At 41.1% G+C, this 22,821-nt stretch overlaps 1 long non-coding RNA gene across 1 annotated transcript; it reads right to left on the minus strand.

Moving 5' to 3' along the window:
* Positions 1-183: 183 nt before the first annotated feature.
* On the minus strand, positions 184-21,772 carry LOC117525217. The gene is made up of 3 exons (XR_004564993.1): positions 21,760-21,772; positions 20,877-20,883; positions 184-276 (listed from the first exon to the last, which is right to left on the minus strand). It is a non-coding gene; the product is annotated as an uncharacterized LOC117525217 (long non-coding RNA).
* Between the last annotated feature and the right edge of the window lie 1,049 nt (positions 21,773-22,821).

Genomic DNA, 22,821 nt, shown 5'->3' on the forward strand with positions numbered 1-22,821 from the left:
AGGCTTGAAAACAGCATCCAGTACGTTGATTAGTTTCTTCTCTTCTTTAAATCCACTCGTTTCTTCTTGCTGCTCTACGATCTGTTTGTTTCTACCAACTCAAATATCTCGGCATTAGCAGCAGTTAGCCGCTGTTTCAAAAACCTTCTCAGCTGTTCCACCTTTTCGCGCTAACTTCGCCTTTTCTTCTTCTTCTGGTTTACTGTCGACCTTTGTGCTTCTGGAGCTCTTCAAAAAAACATATTCGAGGATCATAGAGTGAACTTTGATCAACGTCTCCAGCTAACTAGCTTTAGCATCGGACCACAACAGGAAACAATTCTTCTTCGTTGCATTCTCATGGCGGTGACGATTCATTGCATTACCGCCACCTAATGGACTGAAGTATGGACAAGAGATTTGCAGAAACATAAAAAGAACGAAGAAAAGCTATATTCTCTCCATCAATCCTGTAACTTAAAGATGTTGAACTGTTGGGTTCTTCAATGTGCTCTTCACACAGCTGTCATTGTCAGAGTGCAGCAGATAATCAATAAATGACTGTGACTTTGCTCCTGTGAGTACTTTTCCTGCTAGTCAAACAAACTGAAGGTTGTGTGTGAGTTTGATCCTCCATTATCTTCAGACACAGTTTTCCAGTCCTTTATGATGCAACGTCAACAGGTTATGAACCCAGGAAGTTGTTTGAAAGCCGATGGAAGAGATTATGTTTTGATGGAGATGAGAAAAACTACTAGTTATGGGAAACTAAGTTTCTCGTACACCTGCATCTGCTCGGTTGAAAGAGGACCAAACTCCAAGAGCCAGATGAAGGTGATGACGGTGCAGATGAAGATGCTGAAAGAAATGAAGAGGTGTTTGTTGAACTGATTCAAGTGTTGGATGATAAAAGTCACTTGTGATGAGAGATGCAGCGGACGATGGCAGGAAGATGCTTCAGATTCTCAGTGACCATGATGCTGGTAAGGTGAAGCCACATGTGATCAGCCTGTATATGCAGCTGACATCAAAAAACTGTTCATGAGATCGTCACAGATTATATTATTCACAGAGACTGTTATCACCACACAGAGGAAGGAAGAAGAGATTTTGAGTGATGTTTATTTAAAAGGTTTGATTCAAGTTACAAGCCACAAAAGCACATATTAGAGCACAGAGGACAGAGGACCAGCGGGGTTGTGTTAAAGCCTGGAACTCCGATGAGGGCGCTCAACCCACATAGACAATATCCATGGTAACGGACAGACTTCTGAAGCATGGTTCCACTCCCTTCCCCCTACCCCCTCCCTTCCCTGATCAACACCTCCCCTCTCCGGCGCCGTCAACGTCACTTTCCCAAGCTGGCTGACTGGCGGCGCGACTCAAGGTTGCAGCGGCTGTAACACACCACATCGCCTCAATTGGGAAAACGGACTGTTCAAGTTTTAGTGCACATAACAATGTCAAATGTATATGTGTTGTCTTAATTTCTGATGTGTGCCATTATTACGGTGAACAAGTAATAACTGTGGATTAATTGCGGTTTGTCTGTGGTATGTGAGTGTGCAAATCTCGTTGTTGTCATGACAATGATAAATAAAGCTATCTATCTATTAAAGACAGGTACAGCCAATGTTCTTGATTGACAGCAGAGATTGTACGGTGGACATGATACTGATGAAGGCATTGTACGTCCCATTGTTCCACCAAGACAACTTGTCCATTCTTTAAAGGAGTAGAGACAGCGCAACCACCAGACTTTCTGGTAAGTCAGAACAGCTGTTTTGATTTTATTTTCCGCTCCATGCGTCCGTCACTTCACTTTCTGATTGGCTGCACATCACATTCAGCAGGCTGCGTGCTCATTAGTGGTCGGAGGACACCACACACGCTGCGATATCGGGCCCAGACAATCCAACATGTTGAATATCCCTGATTTGCGATCAGAGTGCCCCTGACGTCCTTTCAAGCAGATCAGAGCACTCTTAACACACCACATACGGGAGGAATATCTGATAAGATTATCTTTAGCGTCATCACGATCGCCGTGGCGTCCTTAAGATTGTCAGAAGGGGAAGATCGGGTCCAGTATCGGCCTAATTATCTTGCCGTGTGAACCAGGTATAAGTCATACCCAATGTCATGCTCCTTCAGGATCTTGCTGAGCTGGTCTGTGGTTAAGCAGAATAAAAGTGGTGAGAGGCTGTTTCCCTGGAATATTCCTCTCTGAACTCATATGTCTGGAATTATTATTTGCTCCTCTGTGTGGTTTAGGGTGATGGTGGTGTTCCACTTGTTCATTTGTGCCCTCAGGAAAGATCTTATTTCCTCTTTGATATTGTAGAGTTTTAAGCACCTCATGATCCAGGAGTGTGGCACGCTGTCAAATGTCGTTTTGTAATCAATCCAAGTCATGTTAATGTTTCTCCTCCTTTTTTTGCAGTCCTCCAGGAAAGCTTTATTTATCAATAACTGGTCTTGAGTTCCTAAAAAATTTCTTATGCAGCCTTTTTGCTCATTTTGGATTTTGTTGATGCCAGGTGCTTTGAAGTTACTGTATTCACTCATTTTCTTTCTGCTCTCCCCTTCAGTGATTACAACTACTGGCATTTGCTGTTTATCTTTGTTTTTTCTCTTTTATTACTTCTATCCACTCGACCTCCTGGTGTTGTTTTGGGTCTTCAAATTGTGGTCTCCACAATCTTTCAACTTCTTCTCTCTCGGGTGGCTGTTGTACTTCTATTGTGACCTTTGCTGTGTTTTTGTTTTTGTCTTCGTTTTTCATTTGCCTTGAATTTCCTTCTAATAGGGTGCAGTGGGCCCCAGACATGGGGTCTAAAGTTGCACCCTTAACATTACTGACTTTGTATCCGAGGGCTCTCTTCAAGATGGTGACCTATCCTCTCCTTAAATACTGTCTTTGATCTCCTGCCCCACTTCTCATGTTTTAGTAAGTGAAGGTGGTTGGCTCTCACTGCGGTATTGTATCACTTCCTGTTCCGGAGCACAGCGGTGTTTTTCTGTATCTGTTAGCTGTTTAATCTGCGCAGTTAGATTGATCTAGTTATCTAGATTACGATTTGTTTCCCAGTGTAATCTTTACGTGCCTTAACTAAAGCACTCATTCTGCTGAATCACCTCTAAATTATTTACACATTATTCACTTTGCGTGTTTTTAGGAATCCGCTAGCTTAGCGTAGCTACTAGCTCTTAGCCGATTTAGCATGGCGGCTTCTCCTGTCTCTCCCGCACTTTTCTGCTCTGGGTGTGAAATGTTTAGTTATTCCTCGGCCTCCTTTAGCAGTAATGGTACTTGTAATAAGTGTAGCTTATTCGTAGCTTTGGAGGCCAGGATGGGCGAATTGGAGACTCGGCTCCGCACCGTGGAAAATTCTACAGCTAGCCAGGCCCCTGTAGTCGGTGCGGACCAAGGTAGCTTAGCCGCCGTTAGTTCCCCCCTGGCAGATCCCGAGCAGCCGGAAAAGCAGGCTGACTGGGTGACTGTGAGGAGGAAGCGTAGCCCTAAACAGAAGCCCCGTGTACACCGCCAACCCGTTCACATTTCTAACCGTTTTTCCCCACTCGACGACACACCCGCCGAGGATCAAACTCTGGTTATTGGCGACTCTGTTTTGAGAAATGTGAAGTTAGCGACACCAGCAACCATAGTCAATTGTCTTCCGGGGGCCAGAGCAGGCGACATTGAAGGAAATTTGAAACTGCTGGCTAAGGCTAAGCGTAAATTTGGTAAGATTGTAATTCACGTCGGCAGTAATGACACCCGGTTACGCCAATCGGAGGTCACTAAAATTAACATTAAATCGGTGTGTAACTTTGCAAAAACAATGTCGGACTCTGTAGTTTTCTCTGGGCCCCTCCCCAATCAGACCGGGAGTGACATGTTTAGCCGCATGTTCTCCTTGAATTGCTGGCTGTCTGAGTGGTGTCCAAAAAATGAGGTGGGCTTCATAGATAATTGGCAAAGCTTCTGGGGAAAACCTGGTCTTGTTAGGAGAGACGGCATCCATCCCACTTTGGATGGAGCTGCTCTCATTTCTAGAAATCTGGCTAATTTTCTTAAATCCTCCAAACCGTGACTATCCAGGGTTGGGACCAGGAAGCAGAGTTGTAGTCTTACACACCTCTCTGCAGCTTCTCTCCCCCTGCCATCCCCTCATTACCCCATCCCCGTAGAGACGGTGCCTGCTCCCAGACCACCAATAACCAGCAAAAATCTATTTAAGCATAAAAATTCAAAAAGAAAAAAATAATATAGCACCTTCAACTGCACCACAGACTAAAACAGTTAAATGTGGTCTATTAAACATTAGGTCTCTCTCTTCTAAGTCCCTGTTGGTAAATGATATAATAATTGATCAACATATTGATTTATTCTGCCTAACAGAAACCTGGTTACAGCAGGATGAATATGTTAGTTTAAATGAGTCAACACCCCCGAGTCACACTAACTGTCAGAATGCTCGTAGCACGGGCCGGGGCGGTGGATTAGCAGCAATCTTCCATTCCAGCTTATTAATTAATCAAAAACCCAGACAGAGCTTTAATTCATTTGAAAGCTTGTCTCTTAGTCTTGCCCATCCAAATTGGAAGTCCCAAAAACCAGTTTTATTTGTTATTATCTATCGTCCACCTGGTCGTTACTGTGAGTTTCTCTGTGAATTTTCAGACCTTTTGTCTGACTTAGTGCTTAGCTCAGATAAGATAATTATAGTGGGCGATTTTAACATCCACACAGATGCTGAGAATGACAGCCTCAACACTGCATTTAATCTATTATTAGACTCTATTGGCTTTGCTCAAAAAGTAAATGAGTCCACCCACCACTTTAATCATATCTTAGATCTTGTTCTGACTTATGGTATGGAAATAGAAGACTTAACAGTATTCCCTGAAAACTCCCTTCTGTCTGATCATTTTTTAATAACATTTACATTTACTCTGATGGACTACCCAGCAGTAGGGAATAAGTTTCATTACACTAGAAGTCTTTCAGAAAGCGCTGTAACTAGGTTTAAGGATATGATTCCTTCTTTATGTTCTCTAATGCCATATAACAACACAGTGCAGAGTAGCTACCTAAACTCTGTAAGGGAGATAGAGTATCTCGTCAATAGTTTTACATCCTCATTGAAGACAACTTTGGATGCTGTAGCTCCTCTGAAAAAGAGAGCTTTAAATCAGAAGTGTCTGACTCCATGGTATAACTCTCAAACTCGTAGCTTAAAGCAGATAACCCGTAAGTTGGAGAGGAAATGGCGTCTCACTAATTTAGAAGATCTTCACTTAGCCTGGAAAAAGAGTCTGTTGCTCTATAAAAAAGCCCTCCGTAAAGCTAGGACATCTTTCTACTCATCACTAATTGAAGAAAATAAGAACAACCCCAGGTTTCTTTTCAGCACTGTAGCCAGGCTGACAAAGAGTCAGAGCTCTATTGAGCTGAGTATTCCATTATCTTTAACTAGTAATGAGTTCATGACTTTCTTTGCTAACAAAATTTTAACTATTAGAGAAAAAATTACTCATAACCATCCCAAAGACGTATCGTTATCTTTGGCTGCTTTCAGTGATGCCGGTATTTGGTTAGACTCTTTCTCTCCGATTGTTCTGTCTGAGTTATTTTCATTAGTTACTTCATCCAAACCATCAACATGTTTATTAGACCCCATTCCTACCAGGCTGCTCAAGGAAGCCCTACCATTATTTAATGCTTCGATCTTAAATATGATCAATCTATCTTTGTTAGTTGGCTATGTACCACAGGCTTTTAAGGTGGCAGTAATTAAACCATTACTTAAAAAGCCATCACTTGACCCAGCTATCTTAGCTAATTATAGGCCAATCTCCAACCTTCCTTTTCTCTCAAAAATTCTTGAAAGGGTAGTTGTAAAACAGCTAACTGATCATCTGCAGAGGAATGGTCTATTTGAAGAGTTTCAGTCAGGTTTTAGAATTCATCATAGTACAGAAACAGCATTAGTGAAGGTTACAAATGATCTTCTTATGGCCTTGGACAGTGGACTCATCTCTGTGCTTGTTCTGTTAGACCTCAGTGCTGCTTTTGATACTGTTGACCATAAAATTTTATTACAGAGATTAGAGCATGCCATAGGTATTAAAGGCACTGCGCTGCGGTGGTTTGAATCATATTTGTCTAATAGATTACAATTTGTTCATGGAAATGGGGAATCTTCTTCACAGACTAAAGTTAATTATGGAGTTCCACAAGGTTCTGTGCTAGGACCAATTTTATTCACTTTATATATGCTTCCCTTAGGCAGTATTATTAGACGGTATTGCTTAAATTTTCATTGTTACGCAGATGATACCCAGCTTTATCTATCCATGAAGCCAGAGGACACACACCAATTAGCTAAACTGCAGGATTGTCTTACAGACATAAAGACATGGATGACCTCTAATTTCCTGCTTTTAAACTCAGATAAAACTGAAGTTATTGTACTTGGCCCCACAAATCTTAGAAACATGGTGTCTAACCAGATCCTTACTCTGGATGGCATTACCCTGACCTCTAGTAATACTGTGAGAAATCTTGGAGTCATTTTTGATCAGGATATGTCATTCAAAGCGCATATTAAACAAATATGTAGGACTGCTTTTTTGCATTTACGCAATATCTCTAAAATCAGAAAGGTCTTGTCTCAGAGTGATGCTGAAAAACTAATTCATGCATTTATTTCCTCTAGGCTGGACTATTGTAATTCATTATTATCAGGTTGTCCTAAAAGTTCCCTAAAAAGCCTTCAGTTAATTCAAAATGCTGCAGCTAGAGTGCTGACGGGGACTAGAAGGAGAGAGCATATCTCACCCATATTGGCCTCTCTTCATTGGCTTCCTGTTAATTCTAGAATAGAATTTAAAATTCTTCTTCTTACTTATAAGGTTTTGAATAATCAGGTCCCATCTTATCTTAGGGACCTCGTAGTACCATATCACCCCAATAGAGCGCTTCGCTCTCAGACTGCAGGCTTACTTGTAGTTCCTAGGGTTTGTAAGAGTAGAATGGGAGGCAGAGCCTTCAGCTTTCGGGCTCCTCTCCTGTGGAACCAGCTCCCAATTCAGATCAGGGAGACAGACACCCTCTCTACTTTTAAGATTAGGCTTAAAACTTTCCTTTTTGCTAAAGCTTATAGTTAGGGCTGGATCAGGTGACCCTGAACCATCCCTTAGTTATGCTGCTATAGACGTAGACTGCTGGGGGGTTCCCATGATGCACTGTTTCTTTCTCTTTTTGCTCTGTATGCACCACTCTGCATTTAATCATTAGTGATCGATCTCTGCTCCCCTCCACAGCATATCTTTTTCCTGGTTCTCTCCCTCAGCCCCAACCAGTCCCAGCAGAAGACTGCCCCTCCCTGAGCCTGGTTCTGCTGGAGGTTTCTTCCTGTTAAAAGGGAGTTTTTCCTTCCCACTGTAGCCAAGTGCTTGCTCACAGGGGGTCGTTTTGACCGTTGGGGTTTTACATCATTATTGTCTGGCCTTGCCTTACAATATAAAGCGCCTTGGGGCAACTGTTTGTTGTGATTTGGCGCTATATAAAAAAAAAAATTGAAAATTGAAATTGAATTGAAGTAGTCAAAGATCTTTTTCTTCTCCCCAACAGATCAATTTATAATGATGTAGTTTCACTTGATTCTTTTAGCCCTTTGATGGTGTTGTTGCTGGGGTCCAGGATCAGAACTATCTGGTGGATGACCCAGCTGATCTGGTCGATGACCCAGCTGAGTGCTGCCACAGAAGAGATGTCTCCCCGCAGCACTGGGAGAAGTTGCACCATTGCTTTCTTCACACGCTCTCGTGCCTAGGGCGCTTTGTGGAGTTTTTAGCTGGGGTTTGTTTCTTTTGAAACATCCTCATACCAAGATCTCTCCTGGCAAACCCCTTCACAGTGGGGCCGAGGACACTCGAGGCTCGTGCCCAGTAGGAAGTATGAATTATCATGTGTTTGTTCAGGTGGCTCTTTCATTCAAATCTTTGACCACATGCAGAACAGCCAAGTGTTCTTTGTCCTGTCTGAATTCTCTTGTCTGTGTTCAGAGATGCCTTTTGTTTTTGTCCTTTATGCCGATTGGGACAGCTAAATGATATTCCACTTGCTTGACTCCCCTTGTGTTGCTCCAGGTTGTCAATGTGACCAGAAACATTTCCATATTTAGAAAAATGTAATTGTTTCTCAGCAATGTTGCATTTGCTTTTACTAACAATATCAGTATTTTGTTGACACTTAAAACTTGACTGAAGTTTTCTGGCCTGTTTCCAGTCATCAATGTCATCAGTCTCCGTTGCAGAACTGTCTGAACTCCTGCCACTGGTATCTGGTTGTGGATGACTGTTTGGACTCGAGTTGCTGGCTGGTTGAAGTCAATCAATCAATCAATCAATCAATCAATCAATCAATCAATCAATTTTTTTATATAGCGCCAAATGACAACAAACAGTTGCCCCAAGGTTCTTTATATTGTAAGGCAAGGCCACACAATAATTATGTAAAACCCCAACGGTCAAAACGACCCCCTGTGAGCAAGCACTTGGCTACAGTGGGAAGGAAAAACTCCCTTTTAACAGGAAGAAACCTCCAGCAGAACCAGGCTCAGGGAGGGGCAGTCTTCTGCTGGGACTGGTTGGGGCTGAGGGAGAGAACCAGGAAAAAGACATGCTGTGGAGGGGAGCAGAGATCGATCACTAATGATTAAATGCAGAGTGGTGCATACAGAGCAAAAAGAGAAAGAAACAGTGCATCATGGGAACCCCCCAGCAGTCTACGTCTATAGCAGCATAACTAAGGGATGGTTCAGGGTCACCTGATCCAGCCCTAACTATAAGCTTTAGCAAAAAGGAAAGTTTTAAGCCTAATCTTAAAAGTAGAGAGGGTGTCTGTCTCCCTGATCTGAATTGGGAGCTGGTTCCACAGGAGAGGAGCCTGAAAGCTGAAGGCTCTGCCTCCCATTCTACTCTTACAAACCCTAGGAACTACAAGTAAGCCTGCAGTCTGAGAGCGAAGCGCTCTATTGGGGTGATATGGTACTACGAGGTCCCTAAGATAAGATGGGACCTGATTATTCAAAACCTTATAAGTAAGAAGAAGAATTTTAAATTCTATTCTAGAATTAACAGGAAGCCAATGAAGAGAGGCCAATATGGGTGAGATATGCTCTCTCCTTCTAGTCCCCGTCAGTACTCTAGCTGCAGCATTTTGAATTAACTGAAGGCTTTTTAGGGAACTTTTAGGACAACCTGATAATAATGAATTACAATAGTCCAGCCTAGAGGAAATAAATGCATGAATTAGTTTTTCAGCATCACTCTGAGACAAGACCTTTCTGATTTTAGAGATATTGCGTAAATGCAAAAAAGCAGTCCTACATATTTGTTTAATATGCGCTTTGAATGACATATCCTGATCAAAAATGACTCCAAGATTTCTCACAGTATTACTAGAGGTCAGGGTAATGCCATCCACAGTAAGGATCTGGTTAGACACCATGTTTCTAAGATTTGTGGGGCCAAGTACAATAACTTCAGTTTTATCTGAGTTTAAAAGCAGGAAATTAGAGGTCATCCATGTCTTTATGTCTGTAAGACAATCCTACAGTTTAGCTAATTGGTGTGTGTCCTCTGGCTGGCTTCATGGATACATAAAGCTGGGTATCATCTGCGTAACAATGAAAATTTAAGCAATACCGTCTAATAATACTGCCTAAGGGAAGCATGTATAAAGTGAATAAAATTGGTCCTAGCACAGAACCTTGTGGAACTCCATAATTAACTTTAGTCTGTGAAGAAGATTCCCCATTTACATGAACAAATTGTAATCTATTAGACAAATATGATTCAAACCACTGCAGCGCAGTGCCTTTAATACCTATGGCATGCTCTAATCTCTGTAATAAAATTTTATGGTCAACAGTATCAAAAGCAGCACTGAGGTCTAACAGAACAAGCACAGAGATGAGTCCACTGTCCGAGGCCATAAGAAGATCATTTGTAACCTTCACTAATGCTGTTTCTGTACTATGATGAATTCTAAAACCTGACTGAAACTCTTCAAATAGACCATTCCTCTGCAGATGATCAGTTAGCTGTTTTACAACTACCCTTTCAAGAATTTTTGAGAGAAAAGGAAGGTTGGAGATTGGCCTATAATTAGCTAAGATAGCTGGGTCAAGTGATGGCTTTTTAAGTAATGCTTTAATTACTGCCACCTTAAAAGCCTGTGGTACATAGCCAACTAACAAAGATAGATTGATCATATTTAAGATCGAAGCATTAAATAATGGTAGGGCTTCCTTGAGCAGCCTGGTAGGAATGGGGTCTAATAAACATGTTGATGGTTTGGATGAAGTAACTAATGAAAATAACTCAGACAGAACAATCGGAGAGAAAGAGTCTAACCAAATACCGGCATCACTGAAAGCAGCCAAAGATAACGATACGTCTTTGGGATGGTTATGAGTAATTTTTTCTCTAATAGTTAAAATTTTGTTAGCAAAGAAAGTCATGAAGTCATTACTAGTTAAAGTTAATGGAATACTCAGCTCAATAGAGCTCTGACTCTTTGTCAGCCTGGCTACAGTGCTGAAAAGAAACCTGGGGTTGTTCTTATTTTCTTCAATTAGTGATGAGTAGAAAGATGTCCTAGCTTTACGGAGGGCTTTTTTTATAGAGCAACAGACTCTTTTTCCAGGCTAAGTGAAGATCTTCTAAGTTAGTGAGACGCCATTTCCTCTCCAACTTACGGGTTATCTGCTTTAAGCTACGAGTTTGTGAGTTATACCACGGAGTCAGGCACTTCTGATTTAAAGCTCTCTTTTTTAGAGGAGCTACAGCATCCAAAGTTGTCTTCAATGAGGATGTAAAACTATTGACGAGATACTCTATCTCACTTACAGAGTTTAGGTAGCTACTCTGCACTGTGTTGGTATATGGCATTAGAGAACATAAAGAAGGAATCATATCCTTAAACCTAGTTACAGCGCTTTCTGAAAGACTTCTAGTGTAATGAAACTTATTCCCCACTGCTGGGTAGTCCATCAGAGTAAATGTAAATGTTATTAAGAAATGATCAGACAGAAGGGAGTTTTCAGGGAATACTGTTAAGTCTTCTATTTCCATACCATAAGTCAGAACAAGATCTAAGATATGATTAAAGTGGTGGGTGGACTCATTTACTTTTTGAGCAAAGCCAATAGAGTCTAATAATAGATTAAATGCAGTGTTGAGGCTGTCATTCTCAGCATCTGTGTGGATGTTAAAATCGCCCACTATAATTATCTTATCTGAGCTAAGCACTAAGTCAGACAAAAGGTCTGAAAATTCACAGAGAAACTCACAGTAACGACCAGGTGGACGATAGATAATAACAAATAAAACTGGTTTTTGGGACTTCCAATTTGGATGGACAAGACTAAGAGTCAAGCTTTCAAATGAATTAAAGCTCTGTCTGGGTTTTTGATTAATTAATAAGCTGGAATGGAAGATTGCTGCTAATCCTCCGCCCCGGCCCGTGCTACGAGCATTCTGACAGTTAGTGTGACTCGGGGGTGTTGACTCATTTAAACTAACATATTCATCCTGCTGTAACCAGGTTTCTGTAAGGCAGAATAAATCAATATGTTGATCAATTATTATATCATTTACCAACAGGGACTTAGAAGAGAGAGACCTAATGTTTAATAGACCACATTTAACTGTTTTAGTCTGTGGTGCAGTTGAAGGTGCTATATTATTTTTTCTTTTTGAATTTTTATGCTTAAATAGATTTTTGCTGGTTATTGGTAGTCTGGGAGCAGGCACCGTCTCTACGGGGATGGGGTAATGAGGGGATGGCAGGGGGAGAGAAGCTGCAGAGAGGTGTGTAAGACTACAACTCTGCTTCCTGGTCCCAACCCTGGATAGTCACGGTTTGGAGGATTTAAGAAAATTGGCCAGATTTCTAGAAATGAGAGCTGCTCCATCCAAAGTGGGATGGATGCCGTCTCTCCTAACAAGACCAGGTTTTCCCCAGAAGCTTTGCCAATTATCTATGAAGCCCACCTCATTTTTTGGACACCACTCAGACAGCCAGCAATTCAAGGAGAACATGCGGCTAAACATGTCACTCCCGGTCTGATTGGGGAGGGGCCCAGAGAAAACTACAGAGTCTGACATTGTTTTTGCAAAGTTACACACCGATTTAATGTTAATTTTAGTGACCTCCGATTGGCGTAACCGGGTGTCATTACTGCCGACGTGAATTACAATCTTACCAAATTTACGCTTAGCCTTAGCCAGCAGTTTCAAATTTCCTTCAATGTCGCCTGCTCTGGCCCCCGGAAGACAATTGACTATGGTTGCTGGTGTCGCTAACTTCACATTTCGCAAAACAGAGTCGCCAATAACCAGAGTTTGATCCTCGGCGGGTGTGTCGTCGAGTGGGGAAAAAGAAGTCATCGTCATCTCCATCAGCTTCTGCTGTCAGTGTTCTGTGTACAGATGAGCTGCTGGCTACGGGCTCAGCCTCTGTGCTCTCATCACTTCGGCTTTGATGAAGCTGTGATGACTCTGGTTTTTCATCATCATTTTCACTTTTCACAGGGACGGCAGTGAAACCAAACTTGGTGAGATCTGCCTCCTCCAGGTGCTGAAGCTGCTCTCCCTGCTGACTTATCCACAGCTTCTCTTCTTTTTTAATGTCCTCCTGGTCAACACTCAGATTCCATTCCTGGTGTTCAGACAGAATTTATTCTTTCATCACCAACAACGGCTGAATGTCTGTAAAGAAACAAATTAACAATAAATGTTAGAACAACACTCAATAAAATAAAGTATCAGTGTGGTGAGCTTAACCTGACAGCAATGAGTTTTTGTACTGATGGAAGTGATAAAGTGGAAATGTACATCAGGAGGGTTTGTTTTACATTTCACACTTTTTAATTCAACCTTTGTTTTCCAGAATTGACGAATGTAAAGTTTTATTTTCTGGATTGCCACATAAGAGTATGAGACATCTACAGATGGCACAGAATGCTGCTGCTCGAGTGTTGATGAAAACCAGTGGTGGGCACAGATAACAAAAAAATTAACTTCGATAACAGATAATCAGATAACTGAAAAGTTATCGTTGATAAAGATAAACCAATAAACCACCCAAAAATGTATCAGATGTTACAGATAACCGATAAATTCCAGCATTGTTTCCCATGCACTTGCAACTAGTAACAAGCTGATTTTGAGTTTTAACACCACGATTCCGTCTGGAAGCATCAAAAAGGATGACAGACCCAAACAATGAGTCAGCACTTTTGTCTTTGAGCATCCTACCACCTGCTGAAAGCTCCTGTTTATTACATGGATTCCAAAACAAAAGCAAGCTTAGAGAAGCCACAAAGCTCAACTCTCTACTCAATCACAATGCTACTGTCAGGCGGAGGTCTTGGAAAATAAAGCAATGCTGAGTTATGGTTTGGTGTATAAATAAAATGAATACTGATAGAATAACCCCATTAATGTCAATTCTGTCATTTGTACAAAGTGAAAATATATATCTTTTAATGTTGAATAATGCACTAATTCTGAAGTTTTGTAACAATCACAGACAGATCGCAAAGGATTCTGGGTAAAATGTGCCTCCACTAACACTGACTGGTTGACTCATTCATTATGTAAACGAGAATAAAGCGAGAATTTTTTGGATCGCACCAAGTTTCAGGTTAACCGATCGTACAATGTGTGTGAGGACATAAATCGGGAGCTCTGAACTGTGGATCTGTGGTACAGTTTGAGCTGGAACTGAGTACAGTGATTGAAAATATCAGCCCAGCTTCAGTTTGAATACTGCCATGAACACTACTGGCCAGTAGATGGCAGTAGAGACCATGAAAACTTGCCAAAACAAAATTCCAGATAATCCATGTCTGCTACATTTTTAAGATGCATGAAATTTAATAAATGCAAAGACAATTTACCAGAGTTTTAGGCACTAGAGTTTAATGCTGTTGTCCATGGAGCCTGATCAGAGTGTCTGAAATGCATTTATCCTGTCGTGAATGTACTGAGATTACCCTATTCTACCCATAATGCACTGGGCACAGCATGTCCACGCTAAAACTTTAAATATTAGCGCATTACTTTAAAACTAAAACATATATCTGATATTTTCACTTTATAAAACTTCAGACGTGATGGTAATTTTAAATAACTTGTCCTAAATTAGTTTGGTTAAAATTTGAACCATAAGTTAAAAATGTATGCCTCTGGATGACTTGGGTGATATTGCCCACATTATTGTGTGGGCCGCCCGAAGAGGAGGTACTGCTGGCTCACTACCAGAGGGCATCCTGCCTGTTGTCTGGTTTCAGGCACCAGAGGGCGCAGTTGTCGGTGGAGTCCACCAGGTGCACGGAGCTGACAGCTGTCACACATCATCATCACCACCTATAAAAGTCTGGGAGACATCACACTCTGCCGAGTTATCAGCTTACCAACCAACTCAGCTTACCAACCAACTCAGCCATGTGACTCGAAGAGCAGATTTGACAGGGAAACATCAGCAACTGTTAAATCTAAAAACAAATAGAAGAAAGCTGATACAAGTTTATTGCACCAAATTCTTTTTCAAAGAGATGTGGGCATCTGCTTTGTTTTTTGAGCCAGGAACAATAAGAACTCAAATTAACCCTGTCAGGACCTGCAAGGAATGGTCCTCCCCTACTGGACCACAAATATTGGAAATATTTGCTGTTTCGCAGTTGTGAATCTCGCACCGTCTTACGGTCCGTGACTCACGCGAGAGGTCGTTTCAGCAGAGTTCCAGTGTCAGGAGTTCAGCCCTCAGTGTAAACACACCTCGTGAAGCATGGATAATATGACAACATTGGGGCACGGCAGAAGTTCATCACAGGTGCTACACCTCCTCTAGATAACGTCTCTGCTTCAATACACCTGAGTCAATTCATGAGATCATTCGCAACACTCTGGAGAACCTGACTGCATAGTGATGAGGTAATTCAGCAATTTGATTCAAGTGTGTTGGACTAGGGACACATCTAAAAGTTGCAGGACACCGGCTGTTGAGGACAGGTGTTGAATACTCCTGCTACAGACTCCCTGCAGGTGGTGATCCCACCGCAATGGCTCTTTGGGCTGACCTAGACCGAGTCCCATAATAGCACACCTGGCCACCATGTGCTTGCTGCAAGCGCCACCCACCATCCCACCCCTCAGCCTTGGCACCAGGAGGAGTATCCCTAATCTGGTCGAGGTGACTCCATCCATTGTTGTGTCAATCATAGAGTTATAAAGATCACTGCTTTATCTCCTCACCTGGGACCAATTTGCTAAGGGAGGCCATACCAGGAGCAAATGCTCCAGATAACACAGCTATCAGGATCACTGGAGCACATAACTACCCCCCCACCATGATAAGGTGACAATCCTGAATAATTATGACATGGCTATCTTAACAACATATATACTTTCATTCATTCATTTTCATCCACTTATCCAGGTCCAGGTCGCAGTGGCAAGAGAACAAGCAACTCATCCCACACTTCGTGATCCTCTGTCAAGTCTTGCAACTCTTACAGGGGGATCCTAAGGTGGTCCCAAGCCAGGTGGGAAATACAATCCAGTCAGCATGTTCTGGGTCTTCCCCGGGGTCTCCTCCTGGTTGAATGTGCCTGGAAGACCTGTCTAGGGAGACAACCAGCAGACATCCTCACCAGGTGCCTGAACCACCTTAGCTGGCTCCTGCCAATGCAAAGAGGCAGCGGCTCCATTTAGAGTCCCTCCAGAATAGTCGAGCTTCTCACCCTGTCCAGGAGTGTAAGCCCAGATACTGAAGAGAGGAATCTCATTTCCATCAGGTGTACCCTCAGTCTTTTTCTTTCAGTCATTCAAATCAACTGGTAAATTGAAAACCTCACCTTCCAGCTCAGCTCCTTCACCACGACGGTCCGGGACAGCATCCATAAAACATCAGACCCTGCCCCAATCCATCTATGGATCTCGCACTCCAACCTACCCCACTCATGAACAAGACTCTGAGATACTTAAACTCCTCCACTTTATAACTCTCCCCTCAGTGCACATTGGAGGTCACTGCCTGATGAAGCCAACAGAACACAATCATCCACAAAAAGCAGAGATGGAACTCACCAAACTGGACACCCTCCGGCCCCTGACTGCACCTTGAAATCATGTCCATGGAACTCTCATGAGGCAACCCCACCGCTGGACACCGTTGTGCGTCAACCACTTAACCCACGACGTGGGCAGGTGGTGCACGGAGGTCTAAAAAGTAGGCTGGAGGCTAATTAAGCAAATTATTTTAACTTTGCAATGCAGCACAAGGAACAACATTGCTATTTTAACATTTGAATTGGGGGGAGCAGCTTCACTCAGGTAAAGACCCCCTGCTTAGTCCATGACCACTTTTATCCCATGAAGTACAACATGGCTGCAGTATGCAAACATTTCAGAAAGCCTTATTTTTCATTAAAAGTGCAATTATTGATAATTTTTCTCTCTCTCTCTCTCTCTCTCTCTCTCTCTCTCTCTCTCTCTCCTGTTGTGGCATATCAAATAAATGGACTGCATTTATATAGTACCAGCGTGCCCAACAGCGGGCTGGCTTCCAGTCGATCGCATGCAGGTGGGGAAAAAAAATCTCCCACGGTTCTTTCTATCTGTGAATGTGCAGGGTCAAGAGGTCGCAAGGAGCTACAGTGAAGAGCTACGCGAGCGTACAATGATGGATGCAAAAAAAATCCAAAACTTATTCAAATGGCAAATCAATCTGCCTTATCTGCAATGCAAACATGGCGTTACCAAAGAAAGAGAATTTGGAGCGGCATTTTAAGATGATCCATAAGAGCTACGATGCTAGCTTCCCGGCTAAATTACCTCTTTGCGCCCGAAAAGTGCAGGAAATACCACAAGTAATGGGCCTTTCACACCGGACACTTTGGAAGCATCAGAGGCATCACAAATCAGTCTAAAAAGCATTTTTTCAATGAGACGTGTTGCTTTTTAGAGCCATCAGAAGTGTCGCGTCAAAAGCTGAGCTAAACTGATGCTTCTGACGGGAGCGCACATTGCCGCTTGTTGACAGGCTGACACGGTCAAAGTTCAACCCAGTCCAGCTTTCACTGCTCTAAACTGTGACGTAGCTTCACGCTGTCCAATAGGAACGATGCGTCGGGCCAAAACACGGAAGACTAGTGGCAGAAACCACTGATCTCTATAAAACAGATCAGTGCAGAAACCACTGATCTGTACAAAAACAGAAACATGTCACAGGACTGCTCACTTATAGAGTTTTCTGAAGAAAAATCCTTGCAAATTTGTTTTGTTTTTTTTGTTTTTTTTACAACCCCAATTCCAATAACATTGGGGCATTGTGAAAAATGTAAATAAAAACAGAATACAATGATTTGCAAATCCTCTTCAACCTATATTCATTTGAATACACCACAAAGACAAGGCATTTAATGTTCAAACTGATAAACTTTATTATTTTTTGTGCAAATATTTGCTCATTTTGAAATGGATGCCTGCAACACATTTTAAAAAGTTGGGACGGGGCAACAAAAGACTGGGAAAGTTGATGAATGCTCAAAGAACACCTGTTTGGAAACAGGTGAGTGTCATGATTGGGTATAAAAGGAGCATCCCCAAAAGGCTCAGCTGTTCACAAGCAAAGATGGGGCGAGGATCATCACTTTGTGACAGCTGCGTAAAAAAAATAGTCCAACTGTTTAAGAACAATGTTTCTCAACGTTCAGTTGCAAGAAATTTAGGGATTCCATCATCTACAGTCCATAATATAATCAGAAGATCCAGAGAATCTGGAGAACTTTCTACACGTAAGCGGCAAGGCCGAAAACGAACACTGAATGCCCATGACCTTCGATCCCTCAGGCGGCACTGCATTAAAAACTGACATCGTTGTGTAAAGGATCTTACCGTGTGAGCTCAGGAACATTTCAGAAAACCATTGTCAGTTAACACAGTTTGTCGCTACATCTACAAGTGCAAGTTAAAACTCTACCATGCAAAGTGAAAGACACACATCAACAACATCCATAAACGCCGCAGCTTCTCTGGGCCTAAGCTCATTTGAAATGGACAGACACAAAGTGGAAAGTGTGCTGTGGTCTGATGAGTCCACATTTCAAATTGTTTTTGGAAATCATGGAGGTCGTGTCCTCCGGACAAAAGAGGAAAAAGACCATCCAGATTGTTACCAGCGCAAAGTTCAAAAGCCAGCATCTGTGATGGTATGGGCGTGTGTTAGTGCCTATGGCATGGGCAACTTAACATCTGTGATGGCACCATCAATGCTGAAAGGTACATCCAGGTTTTGGACCAACACATGCACATGCTGCCATCCAAGCAATGTCGTTTTCAGGGACGGCCCTGCTTATTTCAGCTAGACAATGCCAAGCCACATTCTGCACTTGTTACAACAACATGGCTTCGTTGTACTGGACTGGACTGGACTGGACTGGTACTAGACTGGCCTGCCTGCAGTCCGGACCTGTCGCCCATTGAAAATGTGTGGCGCATTATGAAGCACAAAATATGACAACGGAGACCCCAGACTGTTGAACAACTGAAGTCATACATCAAGCAAGAATGGGAAAGAATTCCACCTACAAAGCTTCAACAATTAGCATCCTCAGTTCCCAAACACTTATTGAGTGTTGCTAGAAGGAAAGATGATGTAACACATGGTAAACCTACCACTGTCCCAACGTTTTTGAAATGTGTTGCAGGCATCAATTTCAAAATGAGCAAATATTTGCACAAAAACAATAAAGTTTATGAGTTTGAACATTAAATATCTTGTCTTTGTGGTGTATTCAATTGAATACAGGTTGAAGAGGATTTGCAAATCATTGTATTCTGTTTTTATTTACATTTTACACGTCCCAACTTCATTGGAATTGGGGTTGTACCTCTAAATTTCTGATTAATGTAATAAAAAAAGTTTTGAACATGTTTAATAGCAAACTAAATAAATAAACAAAAGGTTCTTTAGAAACATTTCTTCATCTGTAAATTAAAAGCACCTGCTATTTCAGATTAGACAATTTCTTGTTTAACATAAGAAACCTTGGACATTTATTTTTTTAGACAAATAAAATAACATGGAAATTTGTAAATTTTTTAAGGCTGGTAAATTATATCTCATTTCAACCAGAAAAACAGACACTGTAAATAAATACAGTTATTATAAATGCAGGAGGAGATAATTTAAGAATGATTGCAGTGTGATTGTAAAGTAGGATTTCTGTGACATAAACCTCATGATTAAATATTTCTTTTAATTGAGTCATTTCAACTTGTAATTACATCAAAATATGTGATTGCCTTTAATGTTGTGATCAGGACAGTCATTTCTAAAATATGAATTTGATTAGTGATTGTGAATGTTTTAACATTGTGCACATTTGACTTTGATTTCATAGACATTTTTAATGATCCATTCATTTATTGTTAAAATATAAAATCAAACAGCTTTTCCAAAAAAAAAAAAAAAGTTGCTGTTTAAAGAACCTTTTACTTAGAAGCAGGTGATGTTATGCTGGATTCTCTGGACCAGATGTCGGTCTCTTCTGCAGCTTTGGTGTTGTTGTTGAAGACACTTTTCTCCTATTTTGAAGAGCAGAGATGTTTTCTTTCGACTGGACTTTATGGTGTTCAGATCATCAATGGAAGTTTTTGAAGTGCATCTGTATTTAAGTTGTCCGCACAGCAAATGTTCCTGATTGGGGCAAATAAAAATATTTGTTAAATTATAAATAAACAAATAAACACTATCCCATCATTACCCCATCCCCGTAGAGACGGTGCCTGCTCCCAGACTACCAATAACCAGCAAAAATCTATTTAAGCATAAAAATTCAAAAACAAAAAATAATATAGCACCTTCAACTGCACCACAGACTAAAACAGTTAAATGTGGTCTATTAAACATTAGGTCTCTCTCTTCTAAGTCCCTGTTGGTAAATGATATAATAATTGATCAACATACTGATTTATTCTGCCTTACAGAAACCTGGTTACAGCAGGATGAATATGTTAGTTTAAATGAGTCAACACCCCCGAGTCACACTAACTGTCAGAATGCTCGTAGCACAGGCCGGGGCGGAGGATTAGCAGCAATCTTCCATTCCAGCTTATTAATTAATCAAAAACCCAGACAGAGCTTTAATTCATTTGAAAGCTTGACTCTTAGTCTTGTCCATCCAAATTGGAAGTCCCAAAAACCAGTTTTATTTGTTGTTATCTATCGTCCACCTGGTCGTTACTGTGAGTTTCTCTGTAAATTTTCAGACCTTTTGTCTGACTTAGTGCTTAGCTCAGATAAGATAATTATAGTGGGCGATTTTAACATCCACACAGATGCTGAGAATGACAGCCTCAACACTGCATTTAATCTATTATTAGACTCTATTGGCTTTGCTCAAAAAGTAAATGAGTCCACCCACCACTTTAATCATATCTTAGATCTTGTTCTGACTTATGGTATGGAAATAGAAGACTTAACAGTATTCCCTGAAAACTCCCTTCTGTCTGATCATTTCTTAATAACATTTACATTTACTCTGATGGACTACCCAGCAGTGGGGAATAAGTTTCATTACACTAGAAGTCTTTCAGAAAGCGCTGTAACTAGGTTTAAGGATATGATTCCTTCTTTATGTTCTCTAATGCCATATACCAACACAGTGCAGAGTAGCTACCTAAACTCTGTAAGTGAGATAGAGTATCTCGTCAATAGTTTTACATCCTCATTGAAGACAACTTTGGATGCTGTAGCTCCTCTAAAAAAGAGAGCTTTAAATCAGAAGTGCCTGACTCCGTGGTATAACTCACAAACTCGTAGCTTAAAGCAGATAACCCGTAAGTTGGAGAGGAAATGGCGTCTCACTAACTTAGAAGATCTTCACTTAGCCTGGAAAAAGAGTCTGTTGCTCTATAAAAAAGCCCTCCGTAAAGCTAGGACATCTTTCTACTCATCACTAATTGAAGAAAATAAGAACAACCCCAGGTTTCTTTTCAGCACTGTAGCCAGGCTGACAAAGAGTCAGAGCTCTATTGAGCTGAGTATTCCATTAACTTTAACTAGTAATGACTTCATGACTTTCTTTGCTAACAAAATTTTAACTATTAGAGAAAAAATTACTCATAACCATCCCAAAGACGTATCGTTATCTTTGGCTGCTTTCAGTGATGCCGGTATTTGGTTAGACTCTTTCTCTCCGATTGTTCTGTCTGAGTTATTTTCATTAGTTACTTCATCCAAACCATCAACATGTTTATTAGACCCCATTCCTACCAGGCTGCTCAAGGAAGCCCTACCATTATTTAATGCTTCGATCTTAAATATGATCAATCTATCTTTGTTAGTTGGCTATGTACCACAGGCTTTTAAGGTGGCAGTAATTAAAGCATTACTTAAAAAGCCATCACTTGACCCAGCTATCTTAGCTAATTATAGGCCAATCTCCAACCTTCCTTTTCTCTCAAAAATTCTTGAAAGGGTAGTTGTAAAACAGCTAACTGATCATCTGCAGAGGAATGGTCTATTTGAAGAGTTTCAGTCAGGTTTTAGAATTCATCATAGTACAGAAACAGCATTAGTGAAGGTTACAAATGATCTTCTTATGGCCTCGGACAGTGGACTCATCTCTGTGCTTGTTCTGTTAGACCTCAGTGCTGCTTTTGATACTGTTGACCATAAAATTTTATTACAGAGATTAGAGCATGCCATAGGTATTAAAGGCACTGCGCTGCGGTGGTTTGAATCATATTTGTCTAATAGATTACAATTTGTTCATGTAAATGGGGAATCTTCTTCACAGAAGAAGATTCCCCATTAATTAATTAATTATGGAGTTCCACAAGGTTCTGTGCTAGGACCAATTTTATTCACTTTATACATGCTTCCCTTAGGCAGTATTATTAGACGGTATTGCTTAAATTTTCATTGTTACGCAGATGATACCCAGCTTTATCTATCCATGAAGCCAGAGGACACACACCAATTAGCTAAACTGCAGGATTGTCTTACAGACATAAAGACATGGATGACCTCTAATTTCCTGCTTTTAAACTCAGATAAAACTGAAGTTATTGTACTTGGCCCCACAAATCTTAGAAACATGGTGTCTAACCAGATCCTTACTGTGGATGGCATTACCCTGACCTCTAGTAATACTGTGAGAAATCTTGGAGTCATTTTTGATCAGGATATGTCATTCAAAGCGCATATTAAACAAATATGTAGGACTGCTTTTTTGCATTTACGCAATATCTCTAAAATCAGAAAGGTCTTGTCTCAGAGTGATGCTGAAAAACTAATTCATGCATTTATTTCCTCTAGGCTGGACTATTGTAATTCATTATTATCAGGTTGTCCTAAAAGTTCCCTAAAAAGCCTTCAGTTAATTCAAAATGCTGCAGCTAGAGTGCTGACGGGGACTAGAAGGAGAGAGCATATCTCACCCATATTGGCCTCTCTTCATTGGCTTCCTGTTAATTCTAGAATAGAATTTAAAATTCTTCTTCTTACTTATAAGGTTTTGAATAATCAGGTCCCATCTTATTTTAGGGACCTCGTAGTACCATATCACCCCAATAGAGCGCTTCGCTCTCAGACTGCAGGCTTACTTGTAGTTCCTAGGGTTTGTAAGAGTAGAATGGGAGGCAGAGCCTTCAGCTTTCAGGCTCCTCTCCTGTGGAACCAGCTCCCAATTCAGATCAGAGAGACAGACACCCTCTCTACATTTAAGATTAGGCTTAAAACTTTCCTTT

The sequence above is a fragment of the Thalassophryne amazonica genome, chromosome 14 (assembly GCF_902500255.1).
Source record: "Thalassophryne amazonica chromosome 14, fThaAma1.1, whole genome shotgun sequence".
Lineage (NCBI taxonomy): Eukaryota > Metazoa > Chordata > Actinopteri > Batrachoidiformes > Batrachoididae > Thalassophryne > Thalassophryne amazonica.